Raw genomic sequence first — 26,097 nt, 5'->3', positions numbered from 1 at the left:
TCCAATGCTACACACTCCTTTGAATCATGGCCTTCTGCACACTTCTCACACCTAGGAACCTTCCTACTACAAACTGTTGCCGCATGCCCATTAGCGTGACACTTGTAACAATGTAATGTCTGTTTCACATCTCATGCCACGCACTCTGAGTCGCACCGTATAGGCTATATTAAGATCCTCTCAAACTTTCTTGAATAACCAACTATGACCTAGTTTTGTTACTGCACAGACAACTAGGCAGCAAAGAGTACAACTGTTGAATTTGTGTAGGTTTTTACGGAAACCTTCCCTTGGCTTGAGGGACTGGAGTCTGAAATGTTACAGATAGTGCTCCCTAAGGTAACCTGCCACTCTGCATTTCCATCCCAAAAGATGGCCTGAGTCTAGCCCTGTGGCAAGCAGGGAGAGCCTTCATAAAGGAATCATATACAGTAGGGTCCGGAATGATTGGATCCCTTGATAAAGATGTGCAAAAAAGACTGTATAAAATAATACAAATACTGAACTGTATTGTATGCTCAAATAATATGGTAATATGATGCGAAAATAGAGGTCTCGCCACTCACACCAGGCCTTCGAAAGAACAATGCAGATAATACCTCATCCCTACTGTAAAATATGGTGGTGGATCTTTGATGTTATGGGGCTATTTCGCTTCCAATGGTCCTGGGGCCCTTGGAAGCCCTTTACACTCGCACTTGTATATGGGTTAAAAATGGCAGATTTGGGCAATGATAAACTACTAAATTGGAATGCAGTGGCTATATAGTAACATGCTATACATTACATCAGATCTCTGGCTTTGTGCTTCATAGCACTGTATATATTTTGACTGACAGCCGTTCTGAAATTGAGCACCTTGCAGGACAACAAGTTGCCCACTATTTTTTTGTTGTCTGATTGAGGGAAATGCTGTAAATTAAGAGGACTCTATGTCTATTCAAAGATGAGACATTAAGGATTATTGTCACGCCCTGACCTTAGATATCTCTGTTTTTCTATATATTTTGTTTAGGTCAGGGTGTGACTCGGGTGGGTCCTCTAGTTTTTGTATGTTTAGGGGTTTTGTATGTCTAGGGGGTTTTGTATGTCTATGTTGGCCTGATATGGTTCCCAATCAGAAACAGCTGTTTATCGTTGTCTCTGATTGAGGATCATATTTAGCTTGCCATTTTCCTCATTTGTGTTGTGGGATCTTGTCTATGTATAGGTGCCTTAGTGCACAGCAGTAGCGGGTCGTTTGGTTGTTGTTTTGTTAGGTGAGGTTCAGTTTATTAAAATGATGTGGAACTGTACTCACGCTGTGCCTTGGTCTTATCATTATGACGAACGTGACAATTATAATAAAAGAAATACCACTTTGATGTCATACAAGCAAGCCAAACACCCGTGAGTCCAAATGTGCACTTCACATTTCCATATCATAAAACTAATGTCATATACAGTGTCAACATTTATGATCACTATGTTTGATGTACAGTTTCAGGATAACATGAAGTCATACCCTGGATTGTTCTGAAGTTTGTCTATTGTGAAGATAATCCACCACGACATATGTACCCTAATGCACTCGGGACTCCTTTCTATGCACAACAAAATTATGATCTGTTTCCCTGAATTGCAATGTTAAAGCTTAAAACCTCTACTCCCTACTTTGTGCAATTTCCGCCTGAAGACATACCCAAATCTAACAGCCTGTAGCTCAGGCACAGAACCAAGGATATGCATATTCTTGGTACCATTTGAAAGAAAACACTCTGAAGTGTGTGTACATGTGAATTGAATGTAGGAAAATATAACACAATAGATCTGGTTTAGATAAAACAATGAAAAAAACATACATTTTTTATTTTTGTATCATCATCTTTAAAATGAACAAGATAAAACAAACATTCAGATAGGATGATGGGGACAATTTCAGTGAAAAATATAAGAGGGCAACAGTACTTGTGCAAAGTTTCAGAATTATAACTTCCAAAATGATTGTGCTACATGACATTTATGAAGTCAACCAGGTGTCCCACACAAGTAGCCCAAATGTACCCAAGTGGCCAAATTGGTGAAGGTAATACATTTTGAAACAAATAACTATATACAAAATACCAAAATGGTATTCTAACACACCCCCCCCAAAAAACAATTTTAAAAAAGGAAAAAAAAGAATTATTATTGATGAAAAAATATATTTAAAAAAAATATATATACATTTACAAAATAACATGGGTAACTATTTACACACTTTCAATATTTGGAAGACCCTCAGTCCTCTATCAAATCAAATCTATTTATATAACCCCAGCCTAAAACCCCAAACAGCAAGCAATGCAGGTGTAGAAGCACAGTGGCTAGGAAAACCTAGGAAGAAACCTAGAGAGGAACCAGGCTATGAGGGGTGGCCAGTCATCTTCTCGCTGTGCTGGGTGGAGATCACAGTGGTTGTAGAGGGTGCAACAGGACAGCACCTCAAGTGTAAAAATGAACAGTTTAGGGTTCCATAGCCGCAGGCAGAACAGTTGAAACTGGAACAAGGCCAGGTGGACTGGGGACAGCAAGGAGTCATTGTGCCAGGTTGTCCTGACGCATGGTCCTAGGGCTCAGGTCCCCGAGAGAGAGAAAGAGAATTAGAGAGAGCATACTTAAATTCACACAGGACACCGGATAAGACTCCCATTCGGAGTCAGTGTCACTGTGAAAGAAAATGTTCAGTTAGAACAGTTTCACATATGAGCCCTGTATCAACAGGTATAATAAACAGATATATAGAGAGAGTACAGGGAACATGAGGTTGAATATATTATTATGACCTGCTAGATCTGTCTCTTTTATATTATGACAGACCAGCTAGAACTACTGTCTTTATTATATTACAACAGACCAGGTGTATCTACTGTCTCCATTTCACTTTGGCCATTGATGTGGTCCTGCCCTCTCCTCAACAGCCTCAAATAGGCTATTTCATGTGGGTTGGGGTGGGGCGGCATACACACATCTCACATTTCATGACATTAAATGGTTATATGTTGCTTCTGAAATGTAAAACAAAATCACAAATAATATTTAATATTAATCATTTCAAACAAGGGCATTAGCATGATAAGAACTTACCAGTCCAAAACGATGTCCTCTCCCGTTCAAAAAATATTCCTCCACAATCGCTAAATGAATCATCCTACAAGAATCTCTGTCTCACCTTCCCAATCAATGTATTCTAAAATTGTGTGTACATCTGTATATCTAGACTTAGATTTAGCTTGCCCTGACTTAGTCGCCATAATGATTGATATATAAACAGCTGAATCTGCGCGTTTACCAAACAATGCAGTGCGTAATATGTGCTTCTCCTTCCGGTATGTATTGCCATTTCGCTCAGCTCATTGGCTATCTACCCAGCTACATTTCAAGACGACCAATGGTCATTGTGTTAAAAGACGGTCAATCAACGAAACTGCGGGCAAATCATTGGTGCACAATGATGTCATGACTTGTTGTCTTCAAATCGGTTTCTTTCAGTCAATACGTCCTGCGAAATGGCCCATCAGGTTTGATTGTGTTACAAACAAACCAGTTGATTGCAGTGAAACCAAACATTTACCTGGAATGTGTTGTCGAAAATGGAATGAGACGGAATTCACGACACAATCGGTTCACAAAATGTTTCGTGTTAGGCTATAAAAACGGATTTTATCAAACAAAAGATCATTCATTGTGTAACAATGAGCATTGGAATTGCAAACAGACGAAGATCGTCAAAGGTAAACGATTTATTTTAATGCAGTTTGTGATTATGTTACGCCTGTGCTGGTTAAAATTGTTTTTCTTTATGGGGCTCTATGCTCAGATAATCGCATCGTATTCTTTCACAGTAAATCCTTTTTTAAATCTGACAACGCAGTTGGATTAGCAAGATTCTAGGCTTTCGATACATGTGAGACACTTGTATTTTCATGAATGTTTAATATGACTATTTATAATAAAATTTGATAAAAGATAAAAGTATTATGCACATAATTATAGATATATTTCTCCTTAACTTCTTGAAACTCCCCATCCCGGATCCGGGATCGTGACTAAAGCCTCAGGCTCATTAGCATAACGCAACGTTAACGATTTCTGAAAATCGCAAATAAAATGAAAATAATGCATCTGCTCTCAAGCTTAGCCTTTTCTTAACAACACTGTCATCTCAGATTTTCAAAATATGCTTTTGAACCATAGAAATTGACTAATTTGTGTAAGAGTATGCAAAGCTAGCAATGCATTTTGAATAACATGTAGCACGCAACATTTTCACAAAAACCAGATAACCAAATAAATAAAATCATTTACCTTTGAAGAGCTTCTGATGTTTTCAATGAGGAGACTCTCAGTTACACACCAAATGCGCAGTGTTTCCTGAAAGCGTCTGTGTGTAGGAGAAATCGTTCCGTTTTCTACATTGTGCCTGGCTACTGAAACGAACCGAAAATGCAGTCACCTACAACGTAAAATTTTTTTCCGGATTAACTACATAATATCGACCGAAACATGGCAAACGTTGTTTGGAATCAGTCCTCAAGGTGTTTTTTCACATATCTCTTCATTGACATGCAGTTCGTGGAAGCTTGCTTTACTCTCTGTATTGTTTGGAAAAATACTGGCAGGTGACTTTTGCGCACCAATTTCGGCGCAGGACACCGGGCGGACACGTGGTAAATGTGGTCTCTTATGGTCAATCTTCCAATGATCTGCCTACAAATACGTCACAATGCTGCAGACACCTTGGGGAAACGACAGAAAGGGCAGACTAATTCCTCTTGCGTTCACAGCCATATAAGGAGATCATGACAAACAGAGCCTCAAAAATCCTTGTCATTTCATGGATGCCATCTCATCTTGGTTTTGCCTGAAGCTCACGTTAAAGGGCACGCACAGAGAAGATCTTTGTATTTCTGGACACGTCAGAGTGTTTTCTTTCGAACAGTAGCAATTATATGCATAGTCGAGCATCTTTTTGTGACAAAATATCTTGTTTAAAACGGGAACGTTTTTCATCCAAAAATGAAATTGCGCCCCTAGAGTTCCAACAGGTTAATGCAACCGCTGTTTCAGATTTCCAAAAACGTTACAGAAAAAGCAAACCATGCAATAATCTGAGTACGGCGCTCAGACACAAAACCAGCCATGTAGACACCCGCCATGTTGTGGAGTCAGTAAAAGTCAGAAATAGTGTTATAAATATTCACTTACCTTTGATGATCTTCATCAGTATGCACTCACAGGAATCCCAGTTACACAATAAATACCTCCTTTTGTTAGCGCGTTAAGTTCACAAATCCAAGCTCACGAGGCGCAGGCAAGTCCAGGGGAAAGATCAGACGAAAAGTTAAAAAAGTTATATTACAGTTCGTAGAAACATGTCCAACAATATATAGAATCAATCTATAAGATGTTTTTAACATAAATCTTCAATAATGTTCCAACCGGAGAATTCCTTTGTCTTTAGAATTGCAATGTAACGCAGGTCGCTCTCACATGAGTGCGCGTGATCAGCACATGCCACTCTGGCAGACCTCTGGTTGAATCAGCTCTCATTTGCCCCCACTTCACAGTTGAAGCCTCAAACAACGTTCTAAAGACTGTTGACATCTAGTGGAAGCCTTAGGAAGTGCAATATGACCCAATAGACACTGTGTATTCAATAGGCAATGAGTCGAAAAACTACAAACCTCAGATTTCCCACTTACAGGTTTTTACCTGCCATATGAGTTTTGTTATACTTACAGCCATCATTCAAACAGTTTTAGAAACTTCAGAGTGTTTTCCATCCAAATCTACTAATAATATGCATATATTAGCTTTTGGTCCTGAGTAGCAGGAAGTTTACTCTGGGTATGCTTTTCATCCGAATGTGAAAATGCTGCCCCCTATCCCAAATAGGTACAGCTTGGAAAATTCCAGAAAATGATGTAATGGCTTTAGAAGATTCTGATAGGCTAATTGACATCATTTGAGTCAATTGGAGATGTACCTGTGGAAGTATTTCAAGGCCTACCTTCAAACTCAGGGAACCATTGCTTGACTGGTTCATCCGTGAGAGCAATTCCCAAACACCTGAAGGCACAACGTTCATCTGTACAAAACATTAGTATGCAATTATAAATACCATGGGACCACGCAGCCGTCATACTGCTCAGAAAAGAGAGGCGTTCTATCTCCTAGAGATGAACGTACTTTGATGGGAAAAGTGCAAATCTATCCAAGATCAACAGCAAAGCACCTTGTGAAGATGCTGCAGGAACCAGGTACAAAAGTATCTATATCCACAGTCCTATATCAACATAACCTGAAAGGCCACTCAGCAAGGAAGAAGCCACTGCTCCAAAACCACCAACTGCACATGGGGACAAATATCGTACTTTTTGGAGAAATGTCCTCTGGTCTGATGAAACAAAAATAGAACTGTTTGGCCATAATGACCATTGTTATGTTTGGAGGAAAAAGGGAGAAGCTTGCAAGCTGAAGAACACCATCCCAACCGTGAAGCACGGGGGTGGTAGCATCATGTTGTGGGGGTGCTTTACTACAGGAGGGACTGGTGCACTTCACAACATAGATGGCATCACGAGGTAGGAAAATTATGTGGATATATTGAAGCAACATCTCAAGACATCAGTCAGGAAGTTAAAGCTTGGTCGCAAATGGGTCTTACTACTGGACAATGACCCCAAGCATACTTCCAAAGTTGTGGCAAAATGGCTTAAGGACAACAAAGTCAAGGTATTCGGGTGGCTATCACAAATCCCTGACCTCAATCCTATAGAAAATGTGTGGGCAGAACTGAAAAGCGTGTGCGAGCAAGGAGGCCGACACACCTGACTTGGTTACACCAGCTCTGTCAGGAGGAATGGGCCAAAATTCACCCAACTTATTGTGGGAAGCTTGTGGAAGGCTACCCAAAACATTTGACCCAAGTTAAACAGTTTAAAGGCAATGCTACCAAATACTAATTGAGTATATTTAAACTTCTGACCCACTGGTAGTGTGATGAAAGTAATGAAAGCTGAAATAAATCATGAAAAACTGAGTTTCAATGTATTTGGCTTAGGTCTATGCAAACGTCCGACTTCAACTGTAATGTAGAAAATGTAGAAAATAGTAAAAAATAAAGAAAAACCCTTGAATGAGTAGGTCTGTCCAAACTTTTAACTGGTACTGTACATATATTTTTTTAAACTATTTTAATTGAAAACAATCACAGTAAGGTACTTCATTGTTACCCAGACATTATTTGATTTTGAGATTTAAAAAAAACATCTGCATTGAACCTTTCATACCATCAGAAAAGAGGCAAGGGAAATCTAACAGTAAACAGTTCTAGATGATTGCAGAACTGTGTTAAGAGAAATGTATTATTACTAATCATGCGGAAAGATCGGCTTGCACCTTAGATGAGAGAATATGGGCTGATTACACATTAAATGGGCAAAATCCTATCTAATTCATCACTAAACAAGTTGGCAGACATTTGTATAATTTGCATAGTGTATTTAATCATTATTTTCCGGGTCAGACAAACCAACGTGACTAAGCTGTAGATGGACAGGGTATCTAATCAGCGAAGCACTTCTTGTTTCTCATCAAGTTTGCACGAAGATGATGCTCGTTTTTGCTCAAACTGTCAAGATGTCTTTGATGTTACATTACAAGCCGTCGAACAGTTTTCACACAAGAAGGATCTGAAAGGAAAACAAATAAAATATGAAAGCAAGAGAGGATTTTTGTTACACTTGATCATTTCCAAATTGTTTTCATCTTGTCACTCAGTATTCTCTATGTCTTGTCTGTTCAATTTCACCGGTACTATACTGTCTCCTTTTTATTTCTCAAACAAGGGAGCAAATCTACAGTGTCAGCTCCCAATTATCTGTAGCCATGTAATTCTTGGAAAGGCTGGTCATGGCTCACATCAGCACTATCATCCCAGACACCCAGGACCCACTCCAATTCGCATACCTCCCCCAACAGATCCAGATGGCGCAACCTCCATTGAACTCCACACTGCCCTTTCCCACTTAGACACTTTGTGATCTTTGTGGGCTATACTCGGCCTTGTCTCAGGATGGTAAGTTGGTGGTTGAAGATATCCCTCTAGTGGTGTGGGGGCTGTGCTTTGTCAAAGTGGGTCGGGTTATATCCTTCCTTTTTGGCTCTATCCGGGCATATCATCGGATGGGGCCACAGTGTCTCCTGACCCCTCCTGTTTCAGCCTCCAGTATTTAAGCTGCAGTAGTTTGTGTCGGGGGCTAGGGTCAGTTTGTTATATCTGGAGTACTTCTCCTGTCTTATCTGGTATCCTGTGAGAATTTAAGTATGCTCTCTCTAATTCTCTCTCTCTCTCGGAGGACCTGAGCCCTAGGACCATGCCTCAGGACTACCTGGCATGATAACTCCTTGCTGTCCCCAGTCCAACTGGCCGTGCTGCTGCTCCAGTTTCAACTGTTCTGCCTGTGACTATTATTATTTGACCATGCTGGTCATTTTTGAACTTCTTGGCCATGTTCTGTTATAATCTCCACCCGGCACAGCCAGAAGAGGACTGGCCACCCCTCATAGCCTGGTTCCTCTCTAGGTTTCTTCCTAGGTTTTGGCCTTTCTAGGGAGTTTTTCCTAGCCACCGTGCTTCTACACCTGCATTGCTTGCTGTTTGGGGTTTTAGGCTGGGTTTCTGTACAACACTTTGCGATATCAGCTGATGTACGAAGGGCTATATAAATAAATGTGATTTGATTTGACACAAGGAACACCTATGTGAGAATTCTGTTCATTGACTACATTTCAGCATTCAACACCATATTGCCAACAAAGCTCATCACTAAGCTAACCCTGGGACGAAACACCTCCCTGTGGAACTGGATCCTGGAATTCCTGACCTGATCACCGACTATGATGAGATGGAGGAGGTCAGAGAGGTCAGAGACCTGGCAGTGTGGTGCCAGGACAGTAACCTCTCTCTCAATGTCAGCAAGACAAAGGAGCTGATCTTGGACTATAGGAAACGGAGAGCCGAGCACACCCCCATTCGCATCAATAGGGCTGGAAGTGGAGCGGGTCGAGAGCTTCAAGTTCCTCTGTGTCCACATCACTAAGAATCTATGGTCCAAACACACCAACATGGAAGAGTGCACATGAAGAGGGCATGACAATGCCTCTTCCCCCTCAGAGGCTGAAAAGTTTTGGCATGGGCCCTCAGATCCTCAAAATTATACAGCAGCACCATTGAGAGCACCTTGACTGGCTGCATCACCGCTTGGTATGCAACTGGTTGGCATCCGACTGCAAGGGGCTACGGAGTGTAGTGTGTTTAAAAAAAAAATTAAAATCACCTTTATTTAACCAGGTAGGCAAGTTGAGAACAAGTTCTCCTTTACAATTGCGACCTGGCCAAGATAAAGCAAAGCAGTTCGACACATACAACGACACAGAGTTACACATGGAATAAAACAAACAGTCAATAATACAGTAGAAAAATAAGTCTATATACAATGTGAGCAAATGAGGTGAGATAAGGGAGGTAAAGGCAAAAAAGGCCATGGTGGCGAAGTAAATACAATATAGCAAGTAAAACACTGGAATGGTAGATTTGCAGTGGAAGAATGTGGAAAGTAGAGTAATGGGGTGCAAAGGAGCAAAATAAATAATTAATTAAATACAGTAGGGGAAGAGGTAGTTGTTTGGCCTAAATTATAGATGGGCTATGTACAGGTGCAGTAATCTGTGAGCTGCTCTGACAGCTGGTGCTTAAAGCTAGTGAGGGAGATAAGTGTTTCCAGTTTCAGAGATTTTTGTAGTTTGTTCCAGTCATTGGCAGCAGAGAACTGGAAGGAGAGGCGGCCAAAGGAAGTACTGCCCAGTGCATCACTTGGGCCATACTACCTGCCATCCCAGACCTCTATACCATGAGCCACAGACTGTTTTCTCTGCTACCGCATGGCAAGCGGTACCAATTCACCATGTTTGGAACCAACAGGACCCTGAACAGCTTCTACTCCCAAGCCATACAACTTCTAAACAAGACTGATAAATAGCTAATCAAATGGATACCTGGACTACCTGCATAGACCCTTTTTTGCACAAACAATCTTGCACTGACTCTATGCATACACACTGGACATTACCCACACATTCACACATGCTTACACTGACACCCCAATACACACACACATAGAGCCAGGTCACTCGTGATACAAGTCAGTATTCAATGTCCATCCATGTCTGAGGAACTCGGGAGATTGCGTAAAAAACGGCTACTAGGGGCAACAGTGAGCGCTGTTACCTTCAAGTAGGTTTCAGTTTTCCTTGGGTGTTAACATCTGCCTCTGGTGACAAAGGTTACGTGTTCAAATCCAGTGATAGAAAGTATTTTGAGATTTTTGTTTTAGGCCTACCCCAAACCTTAACCCTTACCTGAAGAATTCAGGGTTAATGCCTAACCTTAAGATTTCTGAGCCAAAAGAAAATTCTCCCCAAAATGCATCATTATGGGGATGATCTATGTATTTTGAAACTTGTATATCTTGAAAACTTGATCGCTGACAAGCGACTATGTCAACAATGGACTAATGAAACAACACCAAAATATAGTTTTTGGGTGGAGTTTTCCATCAATGCCTAACCTTAACCTTGACCTTAAAATGTGCAGTTAATACCTAAACTTAACCTTACACACTTTTGGAATAACTTCAAAATTGGACATTTGAGAAACATGGATTAACTTCTAATTCTGATGTGAGAATGTGAGAGCTTGTTGCTACATACGCCCGCACCTACATAACATGCACACACACTCACACACACACACACACTTTCACCACATACGCTGCTGCTAGTCACTTCACCCCTATCTATATGTACAGTACATAGCTAACTCAATTCATGGTGATTGATGAAGATCAGACCTTATACATTTTTAAAGAACCAATGCAGGTGTTTTAATCTAAATATCAAATCATGTCTAGGTAACAATTAAGTACATTATGGTGATTTTTTGTTAAAGTAAAAAAAATAGTCAAAAAATAAATAAAAATAGCTTCTTCGCAAAGGACAATTTCTCAAGCAAAAATGTAGCTAGGACTGTGTGGGAGTGGTGGTCTGAGTGGGGTTATTAACAGAGAGGTTTGGAACCATGAAAGGCCAAAATGCCATCGCACCAAAACAGGCTGAAATTTCAGGCAGTCTTTTCAAACAGCTCTTACAGTAAAAGGACATTATCATAATGTTCACAATTTCACAGCATTATTCCAACCTCATAGTGTGGACCTCGTAGTCTGGAAATATATCTAAAACACTGGAAAATCACATTTTTTTAGTGCACTGGGCCTTTAAATGTGTATTTGAAAATACTGATAGGATTAATGTGCTCATAGGAAATCTTGTTGTCATCATTTTGACAGATGTGTTTGCATATCAAACATACACAATATGTTAATGCTGACAACACTCTAAACTATTATCTGATGAATGTCCAGTAGTTTTCTAACATTTCAATAACTTGGCTCATAGCATTAATGATCATGACAGATTAGGGAATGGAGGTTGCAATACAATGGTGTCAATACACATGCATCCAAATGACAGAGGAACCAAAGTGACAATTTGAAATGGGGCCATTGGAAACGTGCGACAGTGCCTTGTCTTGTTGAATAGCAACAAACATGATTACATAGTCTACAAGCTGGGTTAGCATAATGACAAATACAAACTTTGTTTTGAGACACTTTCCAGCCTTGGGTTTTGCCAAGGGCAAGCACAGGAAGTGATGCACCTTAGAGAATGGTTTTCCTCTGGGGAGGTGAGAGTTGTCCTCAAGGGGATATGGCATGAGGGGAAGTATTTGAAATAAAACAAGGCTGTAGCGAGTTGAAGCCTGAAGCGGGAGACGTTTCATCTGCAAAGAACGTTATGCTTCTCGTGCCAAAATGGGGTCCCATTGGGCACAGATGTCATTTCAACATCTAGTTTTGATTGTCTTTTGGTTGAGTTGTCAGCTAACATGAATTCAATGTGAAGTCAACCAAAAATTGTACCATGTCATTGGATTTAGGTTAAAAGATGGGTGAAAAAAATATGAAATTCCCTTACGTTGATGACTTATTGCAAATCCAATCAGTTTTCCACATTGATTCAAAGCGCATTAGATTGTATTTGTTGAAAGGACGTTGATTCAACCAGTTTTTGCCCAGTGTGGTGAACACTGAGGTTTAAATTAATGTCCCGAGTGTACAATGCATTCGGAAAGTATTCAGACCGCTTGACTTTTTTCACAATTTGTTACATTACAGCCTTTTTCTAAAATCGATTACATGTATTTGTTTCCTTATCAATCTACACACAATACCCCATAATGAAAAAGCAATAACAGGTTTTTAGAATTTGTGCACATTAATTAAAAATAAAATATCATAAATATCTTATTTACATAAGTATTCAGACCCTTTGCTATGAGACTAGAAATTGAGCTCAGGTGCATCCTGTTTCCATTGATCATCCTTGAGATGTTTTTTCAACTTGATTGGAGTCCACCTATGGTAAATTCAATTGATTGTGTAATGGTCGCCGTATGAAGGAGAGCACCAAGGTGCAGCGTGGTATGTGTCCATATCTTTTAATAAAGAACTTGAACACTGAACATAAACAATAAACCGACAACCGAAAACAGTTCTGGCTGGTGCAGACACACAACAGAAAACAGAAAATAATCACGAAACACAATAGAAAACAGGCTACCTAAATATGGTTCTCAATCAGGGACAACAATTGACAGCTGCCTCTGATTGAGAACCATACCAGGCCAAACACAGAAATAGCAAATCATAGAAAAACTAACATAGACAACCTACCCAACTCACGCCCTGACCATACTAAAACAAAGACATAATAAAAGAACTAAGGTCAGAACATAACAGATTGGGCATGATTTGGAAAGTCACACACCTGTCTATAAGGTCTGACAGTTGACATTGTATGTCAGAGCAAAAGCCAAGGCATGAGGTCGAAGTAATTGTCCATAGAGCACCGAGACAGGATTGTGTCGAGGCACAGATCTGTGGAAGAGTACTATAAAATGTTTGCAACGTTAAAGGTCCTCAAGAACACAGTGGCCGAGCTATGTTACTTCAGCTGCACTGCAAATGCTTTAGATTCTTTACATCCACAGTCTCATAAGTCTCTGAAACACCAGAAATTACCATTTCATTCTCATGTCAAAACATCCATAAAGCTAGCTAGCTTGCTGGCTAATTATCAATTTTTGTAAATTAACATGACAAAAAATATATATAATTTTTTTCTCTACATTAACTAACATCTTCCTCTCAAATGTACATTTTTTGCAATATTCGTTAAGACGTTATAATTACTTACATTTGCTTCATCCAAGTATTTTGTCAGTTATCTTTGCTGAAAAAAGTCTCCAGAGTTGGGTCGCAGTGTCAAATTCGTCATGGGAACCACTCAATACAATTGGTGATCGTCCAGTGTTCGCTGATGCTGATTTGCATAAAGTTTGGAAATGCTGAAATTTTTCACCGCCCCCCACGCTACGTTCACTCCGCTCAACGGTCCCCCGCCTACTCCGCTTCTCACTGCTTTCCTTCCATTGAAAATGAATAGGAAGCGGTGTTTCACCGCGCGATGCCGCCCCTAGAGTACACGGGCAGTGGTATTAGTTTCTAGACGGGACGACAACAGTTTGGGATAGGGTGTGAGTGAGAACACTGGATGGCATCCTAGTGCTGAGAAGGTACATGTTCTTCTTGTTTCTGTATTGCGTGATGGGACCATCGCTCATCATGTGGATTGTCATGATTTTGGATTGTTGATCTTGACATCTCTTAGGACAAGCTCCAGGAGAGTGAGCCCATACTGCTCTCTCATCATGTCTAAGGGAGTCATATATGGTGGCGTAGGACTGGCTTCCTTCTGATGTGTACACAACACTTGTATGGATCTTAGCCTGCTGCCTGCTCCGCCCAAAGTGGAACACCTGGATTTCTGTGGCCAATTTGCAACTGAGTCAGCAGTTGTCTTGATGATAAAGGCATTTGCTTGATAAAGGCATCTGCAAATTGAACGTCAATTAATATAGATACAACAGATATGTAGATAGATAGATAGTAGTTATTTACGTAAACTTATTTTCAGTATTAGCTGTTTGATGTGCTATACTACAATCATCGACTACAGCTCGGCATTCAACACCATAGTACCCTCCAAGCTCGTCATCAAGCTCGAGACCCTGGGTCTCGACCCCGCCCTGTGCAACTGGGTAGTGGACTTCCTGACGGGCCGCCCCCAGGTGGTGAAGGTAGGTAACAACATCTCCTCCCCGCTGATCCTCAACACTGGGGCCCCACAAGGGTGCGTTCTGAGCCCTCTCCTGTACTCCCTGTTCACCCACGACTGTGTGGCCACGCACGACACAACAGTGGTAGACGACGAGACGGCCTACAGGGAGGACAACGACGAGACGGCCTACAGGGAGGAGGTGAGGGCCCTCGGAGTGTGGTGTCAGGAAAATAACCTCACACTCAACGTCAACAAAACTAAGGAGATAATTGTGGACTTCAGGAAACAGCAGAGGGAACACAGTAGTGGAGAGAGTAGCAAGTTTTAAGTTCCTCGGCATACACATCACAGACAAACTGAATTGGTCCACTCACACAGACAGCATCGTGAAGAAGGCGCAGCAGCGCCTCTTCAACCTCAGGAGGCTGAAGAAATTTGGCTTGTCACCAAAAGCACTCACAAACTTCTACAGATGCACAATCGAGAGCATCCTGGCAGGCTGTATCACCGCCTGGTACGGCAACTGCTCCGCCCTCAACCGTAAGGCTCTCCAGAGGGTAGTGAGGTCTGCACAACGCATCACCGGGGGCAAACTACCTGCCCTCCAGGACACCTACACCACCCGATGTTACAGGAAGGCCATAAAGATCATCAAGGACATCAACCACCCGAGCCACTGCCTGTTCACCCCGCTATCATCCAGAAGGCAAGGTCAGTACAGGTGCATCAAAGCTGGGACCGAGAGACTGAAAAACAGCTTCTATCTCAAGGCCATCAGACTGTTAAACAGCCACCACTAACATTGAGTGGCTGCTGCCAACACACTGACACTGACTCAACTCCAGCCACTTTAATAATGGGAATTGATGGGAAATGATGTAAATATATCACTAGCCACTTTCAACAATGCTACCTTATATAATGTTACTTACCCTACATTATTCATCTCATATGCATATGTATATACTGTACTCTATATCATCGACTGCATCCTTATGTAATACATGTATCACTAGCCACTTTAACTATGCCACTTTGTTTACATACTCATCTCATATGTATATACTGTACTCGATACCATCTACTGTATCTTGCCTATGCTGCTCTGTACCATCACTCATTCATATATCCTTATGTACATATTATTTATCCCCTTACACTGTGTATAAGACAGTAGTTTAGGAATTGTTAGTTAGATTACTTGTTGGTTATTACTGCATTGTCGGAACTAGAAGCACAAGCATTTCGCTACACTCGCATTAACATCTGCTAACCATGTGTATGTGACAAATAAAATTGGATTTGATTTGATTTTGACTTCAAGACACTCTGAATGGGTTCAAAGAAGCCCATGGATTGAGTAGATTATAATGTGACTTTAATGTTCCAAGGATGCAAGGCATATATACACATGTAGTTATTACCAAGCATGAGTTCCCCACATTGTTGCCTGTACATTGAATACATTCACTTATCATGTACTGTACCTTGGCAAATAATGCTGCAGTTCAGGTATGAATGTCTGTGAGACATTCTTTTTCAGTCATATCCAATACCAGGAGTATTACACTCCAGTCTTTGGATGATGATGTGTCTGCACGTAAGTATTACAATTATACACCTCATCAGTGTTTACCAATCCTGGTTCTGGGACATCAATGGTCACACATTGTAATTCTGTAGTAGACTGGAACACATGACTAGTTAAAGGTTGATTTATAATTAATATATACAGGACCAGATTTTTTTTTAAATGCACACTGCACTTCCTATGCATAATGGAAATACAGGTTCATCTCACCATCTCATTTCCTTCATCTGTACTGATCTGATGACACAAAATAGTATTTCATCAATTGAGAGACTTAATTTCAACCAGTAGAGAATGTGAAAAGCTTTATTGAAAGAAGTCCAGTATCCAAGTGTTATAAATGCATAATACATGCATTATAAATATTATAATTGTAATATTGGTGTGCATTATAAAACCGAGAGAAAGAAAGAGGTGGTGGGGAGAGAGGTGTGAGAGTGTCAAAGACAAAGGGAAAGCGATAAGAACAGAGGAGGAAAGACAGCATATGATTAATGAATTACAGTGCAACTAAACTTCATATTCTTTCAGTTCATCACAATTACATAATAGTGTCTCTAGTGGTGTCTCCTAACCATCCCTGGGCTCTCAGTCGTCCCGAAGGGCGGATGAGCGGATGAGGTAGTGATGACGACCTCATCTCCCCCTCTTCAGAGGACACATTTTTTTTCTTTTTTTATAGCTTTTCTGTTACACACAGTGCTGCTTGAAAGTATGTGAACCTTAGAGGGCTGGTCATTATTTTGCTATAAAATATTAAAATAAGCATATAAAATCCTTATCTAAATCCCAATTCGTAATAAAAGACAATCCAAGTAAATGATAGAATCAAAAACACATGATGTATTTTCATTTTTTTAACAAAAGTGGTTTATTTAACAGAAACTGAGATTTGATGTGTGCAAAAATATGTGAACCCTTTCAATCAATAGCTTGTGCACCTCCATTAGCAGTGATAACTTGAAGAAAATATATCTCCTACAGCCAGTAATCAGTCTCTGACATCTGTTTTGAGGGATTTTTGCCCACTCCTCCTTACAGAACAATTGAGTGAGGTCTGAGGGGTGTCTGGCATGAACTGCCCGTTTCAGGTTCTGCCACAGCATCTCGATTGGATTTAGGTCAGGATTTTGACTTGGCCAATCCAAAGCACCAATCTTCTTTCTACTGAGCCATTCGTTGGGAGATTTGCTTGAATACTTTGGGTCGTTGCCTTGTTGAAAGACCCATTTTTGTCCCAGCTTTAGCTCAATTGACTGATTGCCTGACGGTCTGTTCAAGAATCTCTTGGTATACCTCAGAAATAAGGGTTATGGAGTCGTGCAGGTCCAGGTCCAGAAGAGGAAAAGCAGCCCCAGATCTTGACATTCCCACCACCATGCTTGACTGTTGGGATACAGTTATTTTGGTGGTAGGCAGTGTTTGGTTTACGACAAACATAGCAGTGTTGATTGTGACCAAAAAGGTGAATTTGACACATCGGTCCAGAGAATGGACTTCCAGAAACATTCAGGTTCGTCCAGGTGGTCTCTGGAAAAGTTAAGACGGGCAGTTTGGTTCTTTTTTGACAGCAGAGGCTTCTTCCTAGCAAACCTCCCATGAATGGCATTTCAATTCAGTGTTATTTTTATTGTTGAAGCATGCACAGTTTCCTGAGATGCAGCAAGGGGGGCCTGTTAAACTCTAGCGGTTATGTTCGGGTTGGCTTTTACTGATTTATTATTGTTCTTGTGGCTCTTGGGGATATTTTGGAAGAGTGTCCACTTCTAGGCCAAGTTGCTGTCATGTTAAATGCTTTTCATTTGTAAATGATATGAGATCTCCTTTCCTCTCTGCATGGTGCGCTTTGCATTCACCTGGATGGGTAACCCTAGAATGACCAGGTTTCTGATATCTATTTATCAGAGTACCACACAAACTCTTTCCTAATGTCTTGTCTGTGACTGTCACTCAATGTGAAGACTTATTTTATCAAATCAATTCTCTATATGTAATTATTATTTTGTGATTAAACTAATCATGTAAACTAATTAACTAGGAAGTCGGGGCACCATTTAATTTTTTTTATAGTCTCGAATTCCCGAATCAACTCTTCAGATATTTTCATGTTATCATTTAGTCTTCCATTAAATGATTATTAATTGTTACCTCAGTCTCATTCCAATCGTAAAAGTCTAGGTTATCTGCATGAATCCTAGTTTCCATAATGAATCAGAAATATACAAATTGGCTTAATTATGTATTTACTAACTAACTAAATAATCACAGAAACACATCACAAACAAACAGTAGATATTGGTCACTAACAGTGATAGAAAGGTCTCCAGTTGGCTAAACCGATATGAAGGCTTGTGAGTCAACGGAAAGGGGTGGGGACTGAGAAAGAGTGGGAAAGACAAAATTCAAACCCCTAAGCTGACAAGGTAAAAATCTGTCGTTCTGCCCATTAAAAATAAGAATTTGTTCTTAACTGACTTGCCTAGTTAAATAAAGGTAAAATAAATGAATGGCTGCTCATTTGAGAATAATTGCAATGTATATATATTTACGCCCATATGTCATTGTTGTCCTCTCTTTTGGAGTCCTCGATCGTCCTGTAGGGTTCATCAGAGTCTCTGGTTAAATTTCCCAGAAGTCACCATGTCTTTCGTGGTTGTAAGTGGTTAGAATGGATACATCAGAGTATCATTTGGAAATGTTCTCATAGAATAGGTGCTTTGACAGTTGTCGGTATTCTCATTCTAGACCTACGTAATTATATGTCGAAGATTTGTTATTATTCTGTAGTGATCAATAGTCTCAGAGTTTAACAATTTCCAGCCATGTAGCCAATGCTCCACGTGGTATGGTCTTGTCCTTTGGTAGTTGTTGTGCCAACTATTTCAACATGTCGCGTCAGCTGCATGTTTTCGAGTCTGGTGTGAATTTCTTCAGGAGTGGGTTTTATCCTCTGTCGAAGAAGGGGGCGGTTTTATGACGCCTAATGTGATGTCTGGGTTCACTGGGGTGTAGCCACTGACGAGTTAATCTTTATATGAAAATCCATAGTCTCATTTAGAAGGTTAATATCACATTACATCTTTTCACAAATAGTTCCATGTTTAATCACATACGTTTCACAATATTGAGATGTAAGCCTGACAGCTGGGAAATGTACACTTTAAGATATACTGTTGGGTTTCCGGTCCTTCATGAGATCACAAAATGAAGCACACTCATCATAACTGTCCCTTAAGTGTCCATGGACCATTCCCACATTCTCTAAAGTGGAAATATTGTATAATTCTCCCATTTGGGGGATTTAGGAGTTTGGCCAAGTCTCTCTTTGTTCTGGTACATTCTCTCAGTACTGCATGCAGTTTCTACTAGGTATTTATGACTTGTTGTGTGTGTGTGTGTGTGTGTGATAGCCACTCCAATACCTTGACTTTGTTGTCCTTAAGTCATTTTGCCACAACTTGGAAGTACTCTTGGGGTCAAGGGAAGAATTGGCTATGGGGGTGACCAGTGAGATATTACTGCTGGAGCACGTGCTACGGGTGGGTGCTGCTATGGTGACCAGTGAGCTGAAATAAGGCGGGGCTTTACCAAGCAAAGACTTGTAGATGACCTGGAGCCTGTGGGTTTAGCGACGAGTATGAAGCGAGGGCCAGCCAACGAGATACAGGTCACAGAGGTGGGTAGTAAATGGGGCTTTGGTGACAAAAACGGATGGCACTGTGATAGCCTCCAACACTCTACTCAACAAATTGGATGCAGTCTATTTTTTAAATGACATCGCTGAAGTCGAGGATCGGTAGGATGGTCAGTTTTAAGATGGGATGTTTGGCAGCATGAGTGAAGGATGCTTTGTTGCGAATTAGTAAACCGATTCTAGATTTAATTTTGGATTGGAGATGCTTAAAGTGAGTCTGGAAGGAGAGTTTAGAGTCTAACCAGACACCTAGGTATTTGTTGTTGTCCACATATTCTAAGATAGAATCGTCCAGAATAGTGATGCTGGACAGGCGTGCAGCGATCGGTTGAAGAGCATGCATTTAGTTTTACTTGCATTTAAGAGCAGTTGGAGGCCATGGAAGGAGAGTTGTATGGCATTTAACCTCTAGCGACGAGCAATCCCGTATCCGGGAGCATAATCATAGCCTCAAGCTCATTACCATAATGCAACGTTTCCTTTTCATGAAAATCGCAAATGAAATGAAATAGATATATTCAAACCCAAGCTTAGCCTTTTGTTAACAACACTGTCGTCTCAGATTTTCAAAATATGCTTTTCAACCAAAGCTACACAAGCATTTGTGTAAGAGTATTGATAGCCTAGCATAGCATTAAGCCTAGCATTCAGCAGGCAACATTTTCACAAAAACAAGAAAAGCATTCAAATAAAATCATTTACCTTTGAAGAAGTTCGGATGTTTTCAATGACGAGACTCTTAGTTAGATAGCAAAAATGTTCATTTTTTCCAAAAATATTATTTGTGTAGACGAAATAGCTCCGTTTTGTTCATCACGTTTGGCTAAGAAAAAGACCGGAAAATGCAGTCACTTACAACGCCAAACTTTTCCAAATTAGCTCCACAATATCGACAGAAACATGGCAAACGTTGTTTAGAATCAATCCCCAAGGTGTTTTTCACATATCTATTCGATAATCTATCAGTGGTCGCAGTTGGCTTCTCATCAGAAGCAAACGGAAAAATACTGCAGCTGGAGATTACGCAATAATTGCGACGGAGGACACCAAGCGACCACCTGGTAGATGTAGTCTCTTATGGTCAATCTTCCAATGATATGCCTACAAATACGTCACAATGCTGTCGACACCTTGGGGAAGCGACAGAAAGCCTAAGCTCATTTGTGGCCCATTCTCACCAATATAAGGAGTCATTGGCGTGAGGCGGTTTCAAAAAATTCGGCACTTCCTGATTGGATTTTTATCTGGGTTTTTTCTGTAACATCAGTTCTGTGTTACTCACAGACAATATCTTTACAATATCTTTGGAAACGTCAGAGTGTTTTCTTTCCAAAGCTGTCAATTATATGTATAGTCGAGCATCTTATCGTGACAAAATATCTTGTCGGGAAAAATTTTCATCCAAAAATTAAAATAGCGCCCTATTCAAGAAGTTAAGCTCATCTGGAAATTAGTTAACACCGTGTCAAAAGAAGGGCCAGAGGTATACAGAATGGTGTCGTCTGCATAGAGGTGGATCAGAGAATCACCAGCAGCAAGAGTGACATCATTGATGTATACAGAGAAGAGAGTCGGTCCAATAATTGAACCCTGTGGCACCCCCATAGAGACTGCAACAGGCCCTCTGATTTGACACACTGAACTCTATCAGATAAGTAATTGGCGAACCAGGCGAGGCAATCATTTAAGAAACCAAGGCTGTTGAGTCTGCTGATAAGAATGTGGTGATTGACAGAATCGAAATCCTTGGCCAGGTCGATGAATACGGCTGCACAGTAATGTATCTTATCGATGGAGGTTATGATATCGTTTACTACCTTGAGCGTGGCTGCGGTGTACCCATGACCAGCTCTGAAACCATATTGCATAGCGGAGAAGGTATGGTGGGATTCGAAATGGTCGGTAATCTGTTTGTTAAAACTTCTTATGGCTTAGATCCCGCTAACGGGATCGATATGACAACAGCCAGTGAAAGTGCAGGGTGCCAAATTCAAAACAACAGAAATCTCAATTAAAATTCCTCAACTATAGAGGTAATTTACAGCATGTTATAGATAAACTTCTTGTTAATCCCACCACAGTGTCCGATTTCAAAAATACTTTACGACGAAAGCACACCAAAGCACACCATTTTTCCAGCCAAAGAGACGAGTCACACAAAAAACAATTGAGATAAAATTCATCACTAACCTTTGATGATCTTCATCAGATGACACTCATAGGACTTCATGTATGTTTGCTTTGATAAAGTTCATATTTATATCCAATACTCTCAGTTCACATTGGCGCGTTGCGTTCAGTAATGTCTTACTTCCAAAACATCCGGTGATTTTGCAGAGAGACACATTCATTTACAGAAATACTCATGATAAATATTGATAAAGGATACAACTGTTATGCATGGAAGTTTAGATAAACTTCTCCTTAATGCAACCGCAGTGTCAGATTTCAAAAAAGCTTTACCGAAAAAGCACACCATGCAATAATCTGTGTACAGCGCTCAGACTACAAAACAAGCCATACAGATATCCGCCATGTTGTGGAGTCAACAGAAATCAGAAATAGCATTATAAATATTCACTTACCTTTGATGATATTGATCAGAATGCACTCCCAGGAATCACAGTTCCACAATTCGTTTTTTTTGTTTGATAAAGTCCATCATTTATGTCCAAATACCTCCTTGTTTGCACTTTTAGTACACAATCCAAACTCACGACATGCGGGCAAGTCCAGGTGAAAGTTCAGACGAAAAGTATATTACAGCTCGTAGAAACATGTCAAACGAAGTGTAAAATCAATCTTTAGGATGTTTTTATCATAAATCTTCCAACCGGAGAATTCCTTTGTCTGTAGAAATGCAAGCTAACTCTCACGTGAGCGCGCGTGATCAGCTCATGCCACTCTGGCAGACCTCTGACTCATTCAGCTCCCATTCCCCCCTCCTTTACAGTAGAAGCATCAAACAAGGTTCCAAAGACTGTTGACATCTAGTGGAAGCCTTAGGAAGTGCAATATGACCCCATGGACACTGTATATTAGATAAGCAATGACTTGAAAAACTACTAACGTCAGATTTCCCACTTCATGGTTTTTGCCTGCCATATGAGTTCTGTTATACTCACAGACATCATTCAAATAGTTTTAGAAACCTCAGTGTTTTCTATCCAAATCTACTAATAATATGCAGATATTCGCAACCGGGCGTGAGTAGCAGGCAGTTTACTCTGGTCACCTTATTCATCCAAGCTACTCAATACTGCCCCCAGCCATAAGAAGTTAACTTGGCTTTCGAAGACCTTAGAAAGGCAGGGTAGGATAGATATACATCTGTAGCAGTTTGGGTCTAGAGTGTCTCCCCCTTTGAAGAGGGGGATGACTGCGGCAGCTTTCCAATCTTTGGGAATGTCAGAAGATCTGAAAGACGTTGAACCGGCTAATAATAGGGGTTGCAACAATTTTGGCAGATTATTTTAGAAAGAGAGGGTTCAGATTGTCTAGCCCGGCTGATTTGTAGGGGTCCAGATTTTGCAGCTCTTTCAGAACATCAGCTTTTAGTTGTAGTTTTAGTTCAGAGAGTCTAGTAAAGTGATAAAGATTCCCCCTTCAATGAGACTGTGCAGGGATCCAGATTGTGGACTTAAGAAAAAGCTTTAGTCATCAGCTTACTGGATTTCTAAAATCTTGATGTTATTGTTGCCTCTAATTTTAAAAGCTACCATTTCAATGGCCATAATAAAGAAATATGAAGACAATGGACAGCCTTGTTTTACTCCTCTGAATGCTCAATACTTTCTGATAAGTAACCAATATTTACTATTTTACACCTGGGGCTGCTATACATAACTGTAACCTGTGTATAAGAGATTCACCAGAATTAAAGTAATCCAGGCATTCCTATATAAATTCTAGTCATACTTTATCAAACAAATTTTCAAAATCTGCTATGAAGACCAGGCCTGGTATATTTGATGTTTCATAATACTCAATTGTTTCAAGTAATTGTCGTATATTATCTCCTATATATCATCCATGTAGTCTGTTTTGTTAATGTACTGAACTCACCTTTACCTGAACAGCACCCTCACCTGAGAAGTAGATATCAAAGGGATAGAAACTGGGAATTAAATAACTGCAGTTGGCATATTACATTACCATGGGTATGTGAACACCTGCTCATCGAACATCTCATTCCAAAATCATGAGCATTCATTTGGAGTTGGTGCCCCCTTTGCTGCTGTAACAGCCTCTACTCTTGTTGGAATATTGCTTCCCTGCCCTGGACCCACGCCCTACTGCTTCCTTGGATTCTGCTCCGGACCGGCTTACCCTGCCCCTACTCCCCTTGCATCAGCCTCAGCTCCTAGTTCCTTGCTGTCTGTCAAGCTCCCCCTGGCCTGCAACCCATCTCACCCCAGCTTTTCAAATAATACCTTAGTTACCTTATCCCTGTGTCGGAGTCTGCCCTTGGGTTCACCTGCTCCGCCCCACTTAACACTACCCATAGAAATTTTAAAACAAGTTATCTTTTGTCTCTGTCTCTTTTCATAGTTTTCCTCCAATTCGCAATTGGCTGTATCTATCTATGTACTGTATCTGATGGGGGGTCATTGTCTGGATAAAAAGGATACGACATGTGGCCATCGTAGCATTTGATAGATTTATGCCAGTGAGCATTTGGCCTCCGTTGACAAAATTATTTGCCAATCAGCATTGAGCGGAGCTCAACTGTGGGTGATCCTAGCACAGCATAACACCCTGAAGGGAAGCCAGTTTCAATATGGAGTCACACCCATCACATCAAAAGCAGAACATGTTTGTCAGAAAAAAAATGTATTTCTGGAATTGGTTTCCGGTCTGTTTGTGACTTGTTGTCCTGCAGTAGCTAGCTAACTAAATCTGCCCTTTCCAAAGCCATGGATGAAGATGGGGATTTGGACTTGGTGTTTTTACTTAATTCTCTGTACAGGCCAATGATTAGAACAGCCATTCTGATCTAACGATAAATTCATACATTGTGCAACTGGCCTGAGACAATTGAAGTTCTATATGTAGCCTAGATTTAGTAGGCTCACGTTAACTAGCTAGCTAACTTAGCTGGTTTAGCAAGCATTTGAGCCAGGTAGCCTAGTCTCTGACATAAACTAAAAGTGTGTACTACTCAGTCATAGGCCATTTTGCCAACATGAAAAAGGGAAAGTCAACATCTATTTTATACTTGCGTGCGCACACACATGCAGTGAAATTAGTACCATTGACAACCACGTGATAGAGTAATGTTGATTGGACTTAATTGTTTTTCGTATCTTTTAAGTTTGAAGTTTTATCACTGTTTTAGACTAATCAGAAACAAAGCAATAAAAGAAACATCCCTTTTTCAGGACCCTGTCTTTCAAAGATAATTCGTAAAAATCCAAATAACTTCAGATTGTAAAGGGTTTAAAACTTCTTAGGGATAGGGGGCAGTATTCGGATGTTTGGATGACTGAGGTGCCCAAAGTAAACTGCCTGTTACTCAGGCCCAGAAGCTAGGATATGCATATGCATGGTAGTATTGGATAGAACACTAAAGTTCCTAAAACTGTTAAAATAATGTCTGTGAATATAACAGAACTGATCTGGCAGGCGAAACCCAGAGGACAATCCATCCAGGAATATTTTTGAGGTCATTGGATTTTCCAACGCTTTTCTATGGGGAAGCCAAACTATTAGGACCCAGATTGCAGTTCCTATGGCTTCCACTAGATGTCAACAATCTTCAGAAATTGTTTTATGTTTTTATTTTAAAAAATGAAGAAGTAGTCGTATTCTTTCGGTGCGCGTGAATGAGAGCGCGCTCCGTGTTGTTTTTCTCCGGTATTGGAAACAGTTTATTCTGTCTTAAATTTGATCAATTATTTACATTTTAGGGTATCTGTGGTTGGATTAGCAACGTTGTTTGAAATGTTTGGACCAAGTTTACAGGTAACTTATTAGATCCTTTGTAGGCATGTTGGGCGAGTTGGAACTGGTGTATTTCTGAATCAAACACGCCAAATAGACAGAAATTTTGGGATATAAAGAAGGACTTTATCGAACAAAACAACCATTCATTGTGTAACTGAGACCTTCGGGATTGCAAAAAGTTGAAGATCTTCAAAAGGTAAGCGATTTATTTTATCTCAATTTCTGACTTTTGTGATGCATCTGTTTGGTTGGAAAATGTTTCTCATGCTTTTGTATGCAAGGCACTGTCCTCAGATAATCGCATGGTATGCTATTGCTGTAAAGCGTTTTGAAATCTGACAAAGCGGATGGATTAATAAGGAGTTAATCTTTAAGCCAACGCTTGTATTTTTTATGAATGTTTATTATGACTATTTCTATATTTTGAATTTGGCGCTCTGCAATTTCACCGGATGTTGTCGAGCCAGAAATGTTAAACACTGTTTCCCATGCTTGTTCAATGAACCATAAACAATTAATGAACATGCACCTGTGAAATGTCAAT

This window comes from Oncorhynchus masou, chromosome 11, assembly GCF_036934945.1.
Source record: "Oncorhynchus masou masou isolate Uvic2021 chromosome 11, UVic_Omas_1.1, whole genome shotgun sequence".
Lineage (NCBI taxonomy): Eukaryota > Metazoa > Chordata > Actinopteri > Salmoniformes > Salmonidae > Oncorhynchus > Oncorhynchus masou.
The sequence above is the reverse complement of the archived record's forward strand: the minus strand, read 5'-3'. Positions refer to the sequence as shown.